The following is a 17,270-nucleotide window of genomic DNA, read 5'->3' as shown; positions in this document are numbered from 1 at the left end:
GATTCTTGTTTGTACTTATGTTGATACATATTATTGATGTTAGATTGCATATGTAGATACTTGTGTGTTTTTGAACATGAGGGTCTTGAGTAACCCTAAAATTGATGATATCTATCATGAAAGTGACCTTGTTAAAGGTATGCACTAAAGGTGTTTGTGAAAATATCTAAATGAAATGACTAGTTTTATGTTGACAATGTGTTGAGAAAGGGAAAGGTCCCAAATGAGTATGAATGATTGCTGAATGATATTTTGGAGGTATTATAAGCCATATAAGGTCTGATGATAACCTTGTTGTGCTAATGACCAATAAGGGAGTTGAAGTCCCTCAATGTGAAATGAACTTGGATAGTGTATTGAACTAGAGTGTGGTATAAGAATTCTATTGAAATGTGATTGTCTTGAGGACCATAAAAAAAATTGTGTGATGAATTGAATTAAGGCATTGGCCTAATAAGATGGTTGAGCAATAAAGGCTCTCATAAGGACCTTGTGGTCATGAGTAGTGTTGAATTGGTTAAAGTCCATTGAATGTATAATGATGTATAAGTAAAGGGTTAGAGTCCCAATGTCGATTATGTTGGTTGTGATGGCTTGTGGTTTGATTTCCTTGACTTATGAAATGGATTGACGTTAAAGTTCCTTGAATAATAAAATTGCATGTGGTTAGAGTCCCATGCCTAATGAAATTGCATGTGGTTAGAGTCCCATGCCTAATGACATCGTATGAGGTCAAGGTACCTCGCCTTATGAAAAGACTTGTGGTTAGAGTCCACGTGTGACACAAGGTTAGAGTCCCTTTCCTAATGAATGAGCATCAAGTTAGAGTCCCTTTCCTAAATGAATGTGTGTAGGTAAAGTCCCTTGTTTCCTAGATGAATGTGTATGGGGAAATTCCCTTGTTTAATGATGAACGTGTGTGGGTAAAGTCCCTTGTTTGAATGATTGTGAATGTGGTTAAAGTCCTTGGCTAATAAATATGTGTGCACGGGTGAAGTCCCTTATCTAATGATAATGTGACTATGGTTAAAGTCCTTATCATTTTAAGAATGATAAATCTATGAGTGTGGGAGTTGGTCATCCTCCACTTTATGTCTAACGAATGAATGCTTGAGAAAGATGATGAGCCTTGATATGATATATTGACCAGCATGTGATATATGTATGGATAAGTGTGTGAATGAGATGGAATATGATATATTGTATTGTTATAGAATGATGATGTTATTTTATCACTTATCCTTGAGTTACATGCTAGCGTTCCAACCGCTAACCGTCTCCGGACTCTATGTCCCCACACGACGTAGGGCCTGGAGCATCTTCTTCTTTACCTGCACAGTGATTAGTAGATTGAGGCAGTTCATGCTTGAATTGAAGTAATGAGCTTCCTCACTTTAGAAAGATTCATCTCTTAGTCTCTATCTTTAGACTTAGTTTCTATAAGATTTGGTTTGGGTATAGTCGGGGGCTTATCCCAAAACATACTTTTATTGACTTGACATTATGTAGAGGTGTTGTGAACAACTATGAACTTGGGTGTAGTTTATTATAATGAATCTAATATTCACTTATGGTATTATTTCTGCTATTTTGATGCACGAGTTAGAGTTTCTTTGACTCCTATAGTATGATGGGACATTTACGTTGGATTATCAGGGTGGCCTCTAGTTCATATGATCCTGCGGTGCCCAACATGGTCCGAATTTCCGGTCGTGTCAAGTGTAGCTTTCAAAATCTCATGGAGTTGTTGACTTTGACTCCTATCTTAATCTTAACTAAGGAGGGAGCAGGATTTACCATGTTTTGTGATGATTTTGGAGTTAGCTTGGGTGATGTGTTGATGTAGCCTATAATATGATTGTTTATGCTACTCAACAGTTGAAGCCTCATAAGAAGAATTACCTTGCTCATAACATAGAGTTGGTCGCAGTTGTGTTTGTGTTGATGTTTTGTTGACATTACTTGTATGGGTTCCATTTAATATTTTTCCAATCATTGACATGACAAGACTCGAGGTCTTATCATAATTGGCATCGCAAGTCCATTCAGAACCAAGGACCACCCCAAATACCCAACCCAACCATCCAAACGTGTAACCAGAGTTGGATGAATTCTGAACGTATAAAAATATAGCATGTAAGAATAACCTAGGATTCTGGGATAGATCTACAAGTGTGATCAACTCAAACATGTCCGATCATCCATTGTCCAACCATAACCATTACCGAACCGAACTGTGAACCAAATGAATTCGATTATAAATATATAATTCAAAATAAAAGAGGATGGAATTATCATTAATTCAGTCAAAGGGTATCAGTCCCAATACAATTGCTAATACTAAGGTTGACACCAATTCCGATCCCACCCATTCTAGCCCATAGTAGTAGCACAAGCCTGTAACCAAAAGAAAAAATATATCCGGTTCGGACATGCCCCCTACTATGGACAAAACCAATATATATAAAATAACTAAAGTATGTAAAGATATCCATGGTATGAAATAGAGCCTTTCAGAATATGGAAGATCACAACTTCAATCCAGCCAAGAATACCTCGTTATCTGATCACTATGCTGGAGGAGGAGAATGATCGATTCCTATATAGCATCGGGATACATCTGCCCGAGGATGGTTTAGTTGGTAAACGCTAGCATGAACTCAGGGTAAGGATAAATTATTGTCATCTACTAAAAAAAAGTAAACATACCATATGCACACAACCATACATATACATAGCCATGCTGGGAAAGGGAGTCGGGTTTAGCATGCGTTTAAAACTATTAGCCTAGTTATGCTAGCTTACCGACCAAAAACCACCCACAGGCTATATGGTTTTAGTGTAACCCTTTGAATGGCCCCGATGCGTGTAGCCACACGAATCGGAGATACCATAAGAGGAGGGGATTCCTAAGTACCCCTTTGAATGGCCCCGATGCGTGTAGCCACACGAATCGGAGATACCATAAAAGGAGGGGATTCCTAAGTACCCACTGACCTTTGTACCTAACCCCTTCTAAAAAGACCGAAAGAAGTGAGATGAAAACTATGTACCACGATTAGAAATAATCAAAATAGGTTCCCGATGCAGCTTTATAATCTCATGAAGATACAACTGCACATATTCCTCAGTCAAAAAATTAGTCTAATTTTGCATGAAGTGAACGAACTTTGTCATCCTATCCACATAGACCCAAATCGAATCAAATTGATTCTGAGACCGAGGAAGAATGGTAACAAAATCCGTATTAATTACCTCTCATTTCCATTCAGGAAACACAATTTACTAATATAACCCACCAGGCCTCATGTGCTCAACTTTGACCTGTTGGCACACCATGCATTTGGCCGTAAAATCAGCCACATCCCTTTTCATTCCATTCCACCAATACATATCCTTGAGACCATGATATATTTTTGCCTCCTCAGAATGAACAATGTAGCGCGATTCTTGTGCATCAGCCAAAATCCTTTCACGTAAGCCATCTATGTCTGGAACACATAACCTCCCTTGATACCTTATGGTACCATCACCACCTATCTTAAATACTACTTACTTTTGCCTACCAATATTACTCTTGATTTTCATTAAGATGGGATCTAGTATTCCTATACCATCACACCACCATCATAGGATTCACAGAGATGAACTCTAAGATTAGCCAAGTGGGGAATATCTTTCACCAATTCCCGCTTCTCCTTATCCACATGAGGTAATATCCCCATGGATAACCTATTAAGAGAATCAACAACCATGTTAGCTTTACCTTGGTGGTAGTAAAAACTCATATCATAGTCCTTGAGAAGAACCAACGATCTCCTCTACCTGAGCTTTAGCACCTTCTAAGTGAACACATACTGTAAACTTTTATGATCAGAAAGGATGCCCACGTGCACTCTACACAAATAATGCCACCACATTTTCAAAGCAAAAATCACCGCTAAAAGATCTAAATCATAAGTAGGATAATTCCCCTCATGCATCTTCAATTGCATGGAAGCATAGGCTATTACCTTCCTATGCTACATCAAAACACAACCAAGTCCCACCCAGGACACATCACAATAAACCATAAACCCCTCAATACCTTCAGGTAATGACAAAACCATAGCCAAAGTTAGCTTATCCTTAAGCTTCTCAAAGCTCCCCTCACGAGCATCTGACTAAGAAAACTTTACCTTTTTCTAAGTCAATTTATTCAATGGGGAAGATATCATTGAGAAACCTTTCAGGAACCACCTATAATATCTAGCCAAACCTAACAAGCTTCGAATATCAATTGGTATCGTGGGTTTTGGACACCTGTTAACCACAACCACATTTTGCATATCCACTATAATCCCATCACTAGAAATAATATGAACTAGAAAAGTCACAACGTTCAACCAAAACTCATACTTTGAGAATTTAGCACAGAACCACTGCTCTTTCAAGGTCTCCAACACCATACGGAGGTGATTAGAATTATCCACCTCACTCTTAAAATACTCTAAGATGTCATTAATGAACAATGAAAAAAGGATCTAGAAACTATCTAAAAACCTTATTCATCAGACCCAAATGCCACCGGGGTAATTTCCAAATTGAATGACATCACTAGGAACTCAAAGTGACCATATTGAGTATGAAAATCCGTCTTAGGTATATCCTTCTCCCTAAAATTAAGGTGATGATACCCATACTAAAATTCTATCTTAGAAAAGAATTTGGCACCTTGCATCTGATAAGACAAATCATCTATCCTAGAAAGAAAATACTTGTTCTTAACCATTATTTTATTCAATTATTTATAGTCAATGCATATCCGAAGGGAACCATCCTTCTTGCACATGAATAAAACCAGTGCACCCCAAGGGAACAAAATAGAATGAAGGAGTCCCTTATCTAAAAGATCCTTAAGTTGCTCCTTAAGTTCTCTCAACTCAGCCGGAATCATTCTATAAGGAGGAGTAGATATTGGACGAGGGTCCAGAACCAAATGGATACCAATCTCAATCTTTCTATTCAAAGAAACACCAAGAAGACATTCCAAAATACCTTAGGAAACTCATTCACCACCGGGACCGAATGTAAAAAAGGACCTTCTGAGGTAGAATCTTTATCCCTAACCAGATAAAAGAGATACCCTTTAAAGATTAATATCTGAGCTCTAAGATAAGAAATAAACCTCCCCTTAGGAGCTAGGAAACCACCCTCCTACTCAATAATCGATTCACTGGGGAAACTAATGACAACCTTACGGGTCTGACAATCTAAGGAAGTGTAACAAAAGCGTAACAACTCCATCCCCATAATAACATCAAAATCCACCATATTATGTTCAAACAAATCCACCAAATTCTGTCTACTACTAATAGATTCCACCACCTATAGACTCTTTTGGAAACCATAGAGTCTTCTACTAGGGTAAATATAGAAAAAGGATCTGAAACAACCTCAGGATCAAAATCAAAATACACAGCCACAAATAGAGTCATATAAAAGAGAGTGGACCCCTGATAAAGCAAACAATACTCGTCATGAGAAAAGAGTTGTAACGTACCAGTAATGACATTAGGTGATGCCTCAGATTCATATCGAGTAGCAAGAGCATATAACCTATTATGACCTGTGCCGCTACCAGAAGTAGAGATAAATGCAGAAACAACACCTTTTGACGTAGGAGCAGAAGATGAAGCAATAGGAGACTTAATTTCTCCCAAAGCATCCTACCAACAAAAAAATTTTTGATCATATGGCCTGCTAACCACATTTGAAAAATTTGTCCCTTCCTTCATCACAGAATACCCTATGTAACCTACTACAGAACTGATAGAAAGGACATGATAAGGCTAACTGAGTCTCACTTGCCTGAGGTTAGACACCCTATGCTACAAAATTATCACCACCCTACAGATGCCTATCACCCGATTGCTTTGGGTAAGGAGTACCAGATATTGAAGAGGAAGCATGACTCCTTCACTTCTTCTTTGGCCACTTATGTCATCCTGACTACCTTGCAGTTAAGCACCACCCCTTTTAGAATACCTAAAATTCTTACCATTCCTTTCCCTAAACTCAATTTCCTTTCTCTTTTCTTTCTCCACCTATTCTATATGAATCACTAACCTAGACATATCCATATCCTTAATCAACAACATAGTCTTACTTTCAAGGATAAAGTCTTGAGATAGTCCAAATGAAAAATTTCTCATCCTTGCCCATATATTAGACACTAATTTTGGAGCATACCTTGAATGCTAATGAAATTCCAAGGCATGTTCCTTTACAAACATTTTCCCTTGTTTTAGATTGACAAATTCCTCCGTCTTAGCTTCCTTCAACTACTGGAAAGAAGAGATCTAAAAAAGTATTAAAGAAAGTCTCCTGTAAATTCAAATCCTCAACATCACCTCTTACCCTATCCCACCCCTCTTACCATTGGTATGCCACATCCTTAACTTGGTAAGCAATAAAATTCACCCCTTCCACATCTGTGGCCTGCATTACCCTAAAAAAAATTCCATTTTATTTAAGAAACCCTAAGAATCTTTCTCCACCTTCACACCAATAAAAGTAGAAGGATTCATCTTTATAAACTATCCAACCCTTATGGCCTCTACAAATGAAACGCAGATGCATCCCACTTAGTCTAAGCAGCAACCAACAAAGCAATAACATGAATCGATTGGCAAAATTCTGCATTCTTTACCTCACCCTGTGGAGGACTAGTAGCAACTGGTGGAACTCTAAATATTTCAAGGACTAGACCCCTAGACCAAGTATGGATTATCTGTGTCCCTTTTATATTACCCCAGTTGGGACAAAAGAGTTACCTTGCATCTTAGATTATCCAGGCATGATCTGAAAAGCAAACATACCAAGTTTAGAAGAGATTCTAGGACTTAGAATCTAAGCTTAAAAATAAAATACCAAGAAAGTGAAACATTCCTAAATGCCTTGTAGTCTCTCCCTTATGAGTGTGGTGTGCTACACACCCTTAAAAGAGACTCTACTCAACACGGTTGTAGACTTTAAATTGACCATAAACCTAAAGATCTGATACCATCTTAACACAACCCAACTCGGGGCCTTGTCATAATGGGTATCCTAAGTCCATCCAGGACCAGGGACCACCTATAATACCCAAACCAACTATACAAATACGTACTCTGAGTCAGATGAATTTTGAATATATAAAAAGATAGCGTGTAAGCATAACCTATGACTCTGTGATAGGTCTACAACCTTGACCAACAAAAATAAGTTCGACCATCAATTATCGAACCAATAACAATTATTGAATCAAACTATGAACCAAATAAATTCTAATATAAAAATATAATAAAAAATAAAAGAGGATTGAACAATCATAAATTTAGTCCAATGGTATCATCCCCAATACCAATGCCAATACAAGCTAACACCAATACCGATCCTACCCATTCCTACCTATAGTAGTTATACAAGCCTCAAACCAAAAGAAAAATAATATCCAATTAGGACATACCCCCAACCATAGCTAAAACCAGTAACCATGAAATAACTAGAGTATGTAAAGATGTCCATGACATAAAATAGAGCCTTTCGGAATATGAAAGCTTACTACTTCAGTCTAGTCAAGCTGATCTCAAGATTCGATCACTATACAGAAGGAGTAGAATAACCAGTTCTTGCATTGCATAGGGATACAACAGCCCGAGGACCAGTTAACAGATGAATGAGAGCATGAACTCAGGATAAGGATAAATTAATATTGGCTAGTAAAACCAAGTAAACCAACCATACGCACACAACCACACATATATATATAACTATACCGGGAAAGAGAACCATGTTTAGAATGCATTTAAAACTATTAACCTAAGTATATATAGCTTAACCATCCTAAAACCACCCAGGGCTATATCGGTCTAGTGTAACCCCATGAACGAGCCTCAATGCGTATAGCCATATGAACTGGAGATACCATAAGAGTAGGGGATTCCCAACTACTATTCTCTCTCCATGATACATATGTATATTGTACTTAGAGAATTCTTATATACCTCATAGTATTATATATTATCACCATGACCAACCCTCATATCGGCAAACATGAGTTTCCAGTGTCAGTCCATTAGACTCGCACCTTCATTGTTAGCTATTACACCCCTCCATTATTTCCTAACTAAAACCATTACCATCCAGCCAAATCATTATTCCATTATTATTAATCAAGTCTATGAGTAGTGGTATCGTTATACCAACCATAGCTTGCAAATAATGTCCTTAGCCAACTTTTTTATGTAGAAGGATTGCCATGTATCCATAGATTACACTATCAAGTTAACTTGGAGGATTCCCATGTACCCCACAAGTGTTTCATTATTATGTTTACTTGGGGGAATCCCATGTACCCCAAAAGTTATTCATTATCATGTATACTTGAGGGATTCCATTATACCCCACAAGAAAGTTTAATTAACCATAACCATGACCACCAAACCATTCCAATTAACCATACTAAATAATTTAAAATATTTATACCATTTAGGGTTCCATTACCATACCATACCATGCAATAGTTCCATAAAAAGTCCCATACTATAGTAAGAACATTATTGTAGGCATTTTATCAAACATGTTAGGGGCATAGTGTTTCCAATGACAATTCCAATTACCAATTAACCATTCACATGCAAATCAACTGTTTAAACAACCATTTAAGCATGTAAAAACATAATTAAAATATTGGAAAACCATAACCAAGCATTTAATACCAAAACCCCTACATATATTTGAAAATCCAAAACTATATAATAATCATGCCATGAGAAAATTGTATAAAACATGAATTTAGTTGGAACTAACAATTAGGGAGGAGTACCAGCCTTAGTTTACGAAGATGATGGAGAGAAATCACCCAAACAAGCCCCAAATTGCTCCTTTAGATGAAACCCTAGCCTTTCTTTACCTAAAAGCCTTAGCGAGAATTAGATAGAGTTTATAATTAGAATAACAGGGTAAATAATATATAATATCCCAATGGAGTTATAAGTCATGGTGCCTTAAGTGGCTAAGTGGGGAAATGTCCAGATTACCCCCAACATAACTTCATAAAATCCCCGTAGGTAGGTACAACTCCACCATACTAGTCATACACTTAAATATGAGTGGTACCTACCACTCGTGTCCTAGAAATCCCTTAGAAACTCACACTGGTCAACATACAACCATGCAATCCAAACTATATCTAAGGATACGTCTAGTACCCTTAACTTGTACACATAGCAGAACCAAGAAGATTTGACACTATCAAACATATAAGTGAGACAATATGAGTCGTACCCTATCTAATGACCCATTGTGAGCCACTCGTACTAAGATATAAGTTACTTTACTAAGTCTCAAATTAAGTGAAAGATAACCCAACGAAACAACCTGTCAACCACCATACAACTCATACCAACCCTTGTTGTACCCATTTTATAATCCATTACAACCCATCAACTATCACCGATTAGTGTACGATCAAACCTTAGAAACCATACCCCAGCATATGACCTGTACCCCTTAGTCATATTTTGTCCAGAAATAAGAAATCCAAGAAATTTTCTAAGGTTCCACAACCCAGGTTGTTTCAACAATATTGATGGCTTATGTTGCTTAAGGACTATATTCTCACTATTCTATATCATTCGGTAAAGGCTAATATGGTGGAATATTCCTTGAGCGAAAAAGTGGCAAGTATGGAGAGTTTAGCTAATATTTTTACTCAGGAGTGACCTTTGTCCTTGGAACAGTCTTTGGCCATCCAGTTAGTTAGGCTCAATATTTTGTCGAGCATGTTTTGGCCTTTGGTAAGGCTAGATATTATTTAATCGAGCAGATTCAAGCTCATAAGTTTGATGATGATAGGGTTAGGGTGATTTGAGAAAAGGTGTGTAGTGGTGAGAAAAAGAAAGAATCTCTTAATTCTAATGGATTTTTTAAGGATCAGTAATCCTCTTTGTATGTTAAGAGTTGGTGGATGGGTTTATATTGATCTTGGAGGAGGCTTGTTATTCTAGATATTTCATTCATCCAGGAGCAACTAATATGTATCATGACCCAAAACAACATTATTAATGGGGTTGTATGAAGAAATATGTTAGAGATTTTATGTCTAATTGTTTGAACTACCAACAAGTTTAGTACAAGCATTAGTGTCCTGGTGGTATGATGCGAAGAATGTCTATTCTCGTATAGAACTGGGAGCAGATCACTATGGACTTTATTATTCGCCTACCCCTAACCTTGGGAAAGTTTGACTCTATTTGTGTGATTGTGGATGGGTTGACCAAAACAATGCATTATTTACCTAGAAAGGAAAATCATAATACAAAAAAGTTAATTAATATTTATATTAGGTAGATCATCCAATTACATGAGGTTCTGCGTTTATTTTTCCTAATATAGCTACTCAGTTTACCTCTAGTTTTCAAAGTAGTATGCACTGTGAGTTGCGTACTTAGCTTGATTTGAGCATAATTTTTCCTCCTCAGACAGACAGTTAGTCTTTCAGGACTATTCTGGTGTTGGAGAACATACTTTGAGCATGTGTCATAGATTTTGGTGGTCACTAGGACTAGTACTTTCTCTTAGAGAGGATCGCCTACAACAATAGATACCATTCTAGAATTTAGATAGATCCTTTTTAGGCTTTATATGGGCAAAGATGTAGATACTATATAGATGGTTTGACTTCTTTAATATGAGGACTTTGGGCATAGATCTGTTAATGGATTCGATAGATAGGGTGAAATTGATTTAGTAGAGACTAGTGGCTTTTCAGGGTAGGTAGAAGAGTTATATTGACCATCGAATTTATGCTATTGTCTTTATGGTTGGAGATGGAGTTTTATTAAAGGTTTCACCTATAAAGGGTGTGTTGAGGTGTTGGATGAGAGAGAAGCTTAGTTTGAGGTTTATTATCCATTTTGAGATCCTTGATAAGCATATAAATGTGGTGTATTGGCTAATTTTCCTCTATATTTATATGCTATTCATCCTATATTCCATGTTTCCATGTTGAAAAGATACCACCCCGATGATGCACATATGTTTTAGTAGGATTTTGTTTTATTAGACCATGATTTATCCTTTTAGGAGGATCCCATTGTAATTCTAGAAAGGAAATCTAAGAAGTTGAGGTCCAAGCACATTGATTCAGTAAAGGTCTAGTGATAACATCTTCCTATTAAGGAGGCTAATTGGAATGTCGAGTCTGATATATAATGTAGATACCACAACTATTTACTGCTTCAAGAACTTTATTTTCTGTGATGACCCAATTGTTAGATACTAAAAAAATTATATGTTTAAACTCAGTACTACGATTCACCCTATGAGTCGTGCGGTGTCTTGACGGGTCATAGGACCCAAATTGTAGGGTGTCCAATGAGTTTGGATTGAGTTGTACCTTGGTGATGACTTGAGATAATGAGTCGTAAAGACTCATTACGAGTTGTATAGCCCTATTTCATAGCTAAACCAATATAATGCCAAAAGTGTTCTGCCTTGAGTACGACTAGACTCAATGAGTCATAATGAATCTTTATGAGTCATAAGGTACCAATCGTAGGGTGACCAGCGTGTACCTAAAATTTTCTATCCTAATTAAAACTTGAACCCTATGAATCATAGTTAGTATTTATGAGTCGTATGGTGACTCATAGTCACTGGCGATAATTTTCAGCTTTTAAGTTAAAGGCATTTTGGACATTTCCCTTTTTACCTAAATATAGCCCTGAACTTTAAAACTTTATTGGGAACCCATTCCTATCTATAACACAGAAAAATAACTTCTCTTTTCTCACAAATTCTCTCAACCAAGAGCATTAAGGTTTTCTCAAGGTTGATTGTCTAGATCTTTCAAGGGAAAATTCCCTAAAAAATTATTATCCATTTAGGCATGTACCTCTTTTCCCAACCCTTATTTTGTTAAAAGCATATGATCAAGCGGTTACTTATATGGTTAATTTTTTGTTTTTCTGATATTGGTTGAGGGTTTTGAATAATTGTTGTTTATATGATATTTCATGTTTACAGATGCATTATTTATATTTTAAATGGTGATTTGAAACAAATTTGATGCATAGGTGTGTGAATTGAATGGGGAATGTGGTTTTCCTAATGTCTGATGCATTAATAATTTAAAGCTTACAATAATCGCAACCCAAATCCTGTGAATTGGCTTCGAACATGAGAATATGCATATTGAAAAGTATTTTGAAACTTTGCACAGTATAAAAGAGTAATGGAATCCGCATTGACTTTAATGAGGGCTTGATGGCCATAAATTAAATTTTAATTAAAAACTTTAGAGTCCTATTAGCGGAGGGGTTAGAATTCCACTTAGCTAGATGATTTGGTTCCTACTTGGGACTTTGGATTCTCATTGGCTAGTTGGGTTAGAATCCCACTTGGCTACATAGTTTGGTTACTATGTGGAACTTTGTAGTCTTGTTGGCTAATTATGTTAGAGTCCTATTGGCAAATTGTTAATTTGAAAATGTGACATATGCTGGCAAGCTACAATCGATATGACGATACCACTTGATAATGCCTTAACGAATGAATCCTGGTTTGATAATTGGGAATATGTGAAAAGTGTTTTAATTAGGCTTTAATGAGGGTTGTGTATATATGCCATAAAAGCATAAGTCTTGAGGGGCCAATATTGAAAACTGTGATTGCCAATGCGGGGGTCCAAATAGCAGGGTGGTTTAATTCCCCCATGTTATATGACTGAGTGTTTGAGTGGTTCTTGATGTATGTTGGGTGGTTTGAGTCCCCCTTAGTCCATATGCATATGTGATTATTGTCTGGCTCATGCGGCCGCACATACTGGGGCCCTTTTATCTTTGGGGGAGGTAGACCAATATAGTCTGTAGCTGCCTTATTATGATGGTTATGCTTCATAGTCTAGGTTAATGATTTTAAAGTGCATGCTAAGCCTTATACCTTATCCCGATATTTGAATAAATATGTGTCTGTGTGTGTCTGTGATTATGCATTAGATTTTGATGAATTTTGCACTATTGATCATGGCATTATTTTACCACTTACTTCTAAGTTCAATACTAGTGCTCAACTTACTAATAATCTCTATATATGCTATATCCCCAAAAAAATTTCGAGTCCAAAGGCAATCCTACTTTTACTATACAATGTTAACTTGGATTGATTCTGCTGCTTGGTTGTTTGTGTTGAAGTGGTGAGATTCCATTATCTAGAAGACTTGATCATTCCATTGGCTTTCTTCCATGAATTAAAACTAAAGACTTCACATTAACATTATCATTGTCAGAGTCAGGGTCATATCCCGACATAGGTTATTTTCATGGTAAAGAGGCTTTGTGGATTACTGTAGAATGTGTTAGTTGTTGAATTTTATAGTCTTTTGGGTCACTATTTACGATATCTTGATATATATATTTAGAACTCACCTGCTGTCATGTGTTTTTGTATGTTCTCTATGGTAAGAAAAAAAGGTTGGTCTCTGATTCTCGACAGACTTAGGATGCCCATCATGGCCAGACCCTAGTTTTGGTCATGACAAAGATAGTATTAGAGTCTAGGTTTGGTGTCATTGTGTGTCCATAATGCCATGTCAAGTAGAGTCTCTTTTATGGACGTATAGCATGCCACACTTAAATGGGAGAGGCTATAAGTTATTTAGCAATGTTTCCCTTTTCTTGTGATCTAATTTTGGGCTATAGAGTCTAAGGACTTGAATCTTCTCTAATACCTATTTTTTTCAATTTTTGATCATTCTCCTTGAAGATTTAATGCATGTGGAAACTCTTCTATCCAGTCTGAGGATAATGTCGATGTAGCTCTTCCTACTTATGGAGTACAGACATGATCTAGGGTCTTTGCTCTTGATTTCTCTCATGTGGTTCCATTGGTTCCCAATGATCCTTCTCTGGTTGGTGACACTCATGCTTAGTCACTTTATGGAGGTATTTCTCATGTGAAATTTCATCATTCTGTTCATTTATTGCCTCAGTTGGTGACCTCTTAGTCTCGCTAGTCTAGGAATGAGGGTGTTGTTGCTTCTTTTGTTGAGGGCACTATATTTAGCCAACTCATGTGGCTTAAACCTCCAATTTTCACTAGTTTAAGGTTGAGGAGGATCCTTAAGGGTTCATTGATGAGATGGAAATTTTTTTTTGAGTAATAAGTGTATTTAACTTAGAAGGTGTGGAATTTGCCGCATATTAGTTAAAAGATGTGGTATATTAGTTATATGAGGAGTGGGATTAGTAGAGAGGTGATGATGGTGAGGTAGCCTTATGGAAGGACTTTTCTGGTGCCTTCTTTGAAAGTTTCTTTCCTCAAGAGTTGAGAGAAGCAAAGGCCTAGAGTTTGTGAATTTGAAACAAGGCAAGATGACTATTAAAGAGCATACCTTAAATTTTCACCAGCTATCGTGGTATGCTCCTGTGTTAGTGTCTTCTATGAGGGCGAGGATATTAAAGTTTGCTTCTGGGTTATCCATTGACATTTTGTTGGAATTTAAGGTTGCCTTATTGAACAAGGACATAGATATTACTAGGTTAGTGGTATATATGTAGCAAGTAAAGGATGAGAAAAAGAAGTAGGAAAAAAGTAGGGAGAGGCAGAATAAGAAGTTTCAGTACTCAGAATAGGGTGAAGTTAAGAAAAGTAGTGGTGGTGATGGCAAGTAGCGGTCTAAGAGACCCGGAGAAAGTTTGGTTTTATTCTATAACTAGTGCTCAATATTCTAAGTCGTCTAGTGATTGTCGTTTCTAGAGCAGTGATGGTCCAAGGGAAAAGGTTCCCAATCCCAGGCTAGTGAAGCTCAGTCAGCCCCATCTTATCCCTCTTACTATTTCTATAGGCAGGTACATCATCAATTTTGTGAGGAGAGAAGGAATAAGTACTATAAGTGTGATCAATTGGGCCACCCACAATGGGATTGTCCATCAGTCAGGGTTTCTATACTGGCTAATAAGGTTCCAATTTCCATGTCTTCATCTTTTTTACCAAGGGTGCTACTTCTATCTCCTTCACTAGTCGGAATCACCTTTTTGCTCTTTCCACTTGCCAAGACTTTGAGGCATCTTTGGATAGTGTCACTGGTAAGTTATTACTCTTTTCCCATGATATGTATTGTGTACTTGCTCTGGGGTCTTCTCTTTCTTATGTGACACTATATGTGGCTGTTTATTTTGATTTTGGTCCTAAGAGTATTTTGCACCCTTTTTTTGTGTCCAACTTTGTGAGTGCTTCAATGGTTTCTAGAAGATCTTATAGGTGTTATGTGGTATCTATCTATTTAAGCAAGACCTTGGTAGACTTGATAGAATTGGATATTATTGATTTTGACGTTATCCTAGGGATGGATTGGCTCTATTCGTATTATGCCTCTCTAGATTATTTCACCTAAAGGGTTAGTTTCCAATTCCCAAAATAAGCCAATGATTGAGTGGGAAGGTAGTTCCTTAGTTCCTAAAGGAAGGTTCATTTTGTATCTTAGAGCCTAAAGGTTGATCTCCAAGGGGTGTCTATACCATTTAGTGCATGTTAATGATTCTAGTTCTGAAGGTTCTTCATTTTAATATGTCCCTCTAGTCTGTGAGTTCCCTTAAGTGTTCCCTAATGATCTTCTTGGTATTTCTCCCGATAGAAAAATTGGTATTGGGATTGATCTTCTTTTGAACATTCATCCTATCTCTATCCCTCCTTATAGAATGGCAGTTGAAAGATCTCCTTGTTAAGGGTTTTATTTCTCTTAATATTTCGCCGTGGGGTAGTCCAGTACTCTTCGTGCATAAAATGGATGGGTCTCTTTAAATGTGTATAGACTACCACCGATTGAATAAGGTGATAGTGAAGAATAAATATCCTCTTCCTAGGATTTCTGACCTATTTGACTAGCCTAAGGGTTCTAAGTACTTCTTTATGTGTGAGTTCTTGTTGAATGTCGTGACCTATCTGGGTCATGTTGTGTCTATTATGGGGATTATGTTGGATCTACAGAGATTTGAGGCGATTAGGAAGTGGCCTAAACCCATGACTCTAACTGATATTTGGAGCATCCTTGGTTTAGCCGAATATTATAGGAGATTTATGGAAAGTTTCTCTTCTATTGCTTCCCCATTGACTAAGTTGACTTAGAAAAGATGAAGTTCTTGTGGTCGGATGCTTGTGAGGGTAGTTTTATAAAGTTGAAGGATAAGTTGACTTCGGCTTTATTTTTGACTCTACCCGAGGGTATCGAGGATCTTATTATTTATTGTGATGCATCTCGTGTGGGACTGGGCTATGTGTTGATGCAACACAGTAAGATTGTAGCCAATGCTTCTTGACAATTAAAAAGTTTATGAGAAGAATTACCCGATGCACGACTTAGAAGTTTTGGCTTTGGTCTTTGTTTTGAAGATTTAGCTCCATTATTTATATGGGGTTTATGTTGATATCTATTCAGATCATAAGATCTTGCAATATGTGTTTACCTAGAAAGAATTAAATCTTAGGAAAAGTAGGTGGCTTGAGTTGCTCAAATACTACAACATGAGTCTCTATTATCCTCCAAGCAAAGCTAACATTGTTACTGATGCTTTTAGTAGATTATCTATAGGAAGCTTATCTCATGTGGATAAGGAGAAGCCAAAGTTTTGAAGGATATTAACTGGTTGGCTAATCTTAGGGTTTGTCCCTTGGACTTTGAGAATGAAGGTGTGATGGTGTGAGAGGTGGTTAAGTCATCTCTTGGTACTGAGGTGAAAGAGAAGCAGGTTTTGGATTCCATCTTGATGCGGATTAAGGGTGACGTAGGCCAGTAGAAAGTGATGGTTTTTGAAATTAGTGGTGATGATATCTTAAGATACCAAGGTAGATTGTATGTTCCCGATATTGATGAGCTACAAGAAAGGATCTTGGCTGAGGCTCATGAGTCGAGGTACATTGTTCATGCTAGATCAATGAAGATGTACCATAATTTGAAAGAGATCTATTGGTCAAATAACATGAAGAGGGATATGGAAAATTTTGTGGCCAAGTGTACGGTTTGTGAACAAGTGAAGACAGAGGACTTGAGGCCTAGCAATTTGTCTCAATAGATTAAGTTTCCTGCGTGGAAATAGCAAGTGATTAATTTGGATTTCATTACCGGTCTTCCATGATCTAGCTATTTGATTGATTTGATTTGTCTCCTTGTATAAAGGATGACCAAGTCTGCTTATTTCCTACCAGTGAAGAGTGAAGATGAACTATTCGATGGAGGATTACATGAAGCT

The sequence above is a fragment of the Capsicum annuum genome, chromosome 12 (assembly GCF_002878395.1).
Source record: "Capsicum annuum cultivar UCD-10X-F1 chromosome 12, UCD10Xv1.1, whole genome shotgun sequence".
In the NCBI taxonomy this organism is placed as follows: Eukaryota; Viridiplantae; Streptophyta; class Magnoliopsida; order Solanales; family Solanaceae; genus Capsicum; species Capsicum annuum.
This window is presented reverse-complemented; position numbering follows the sequence as displayed.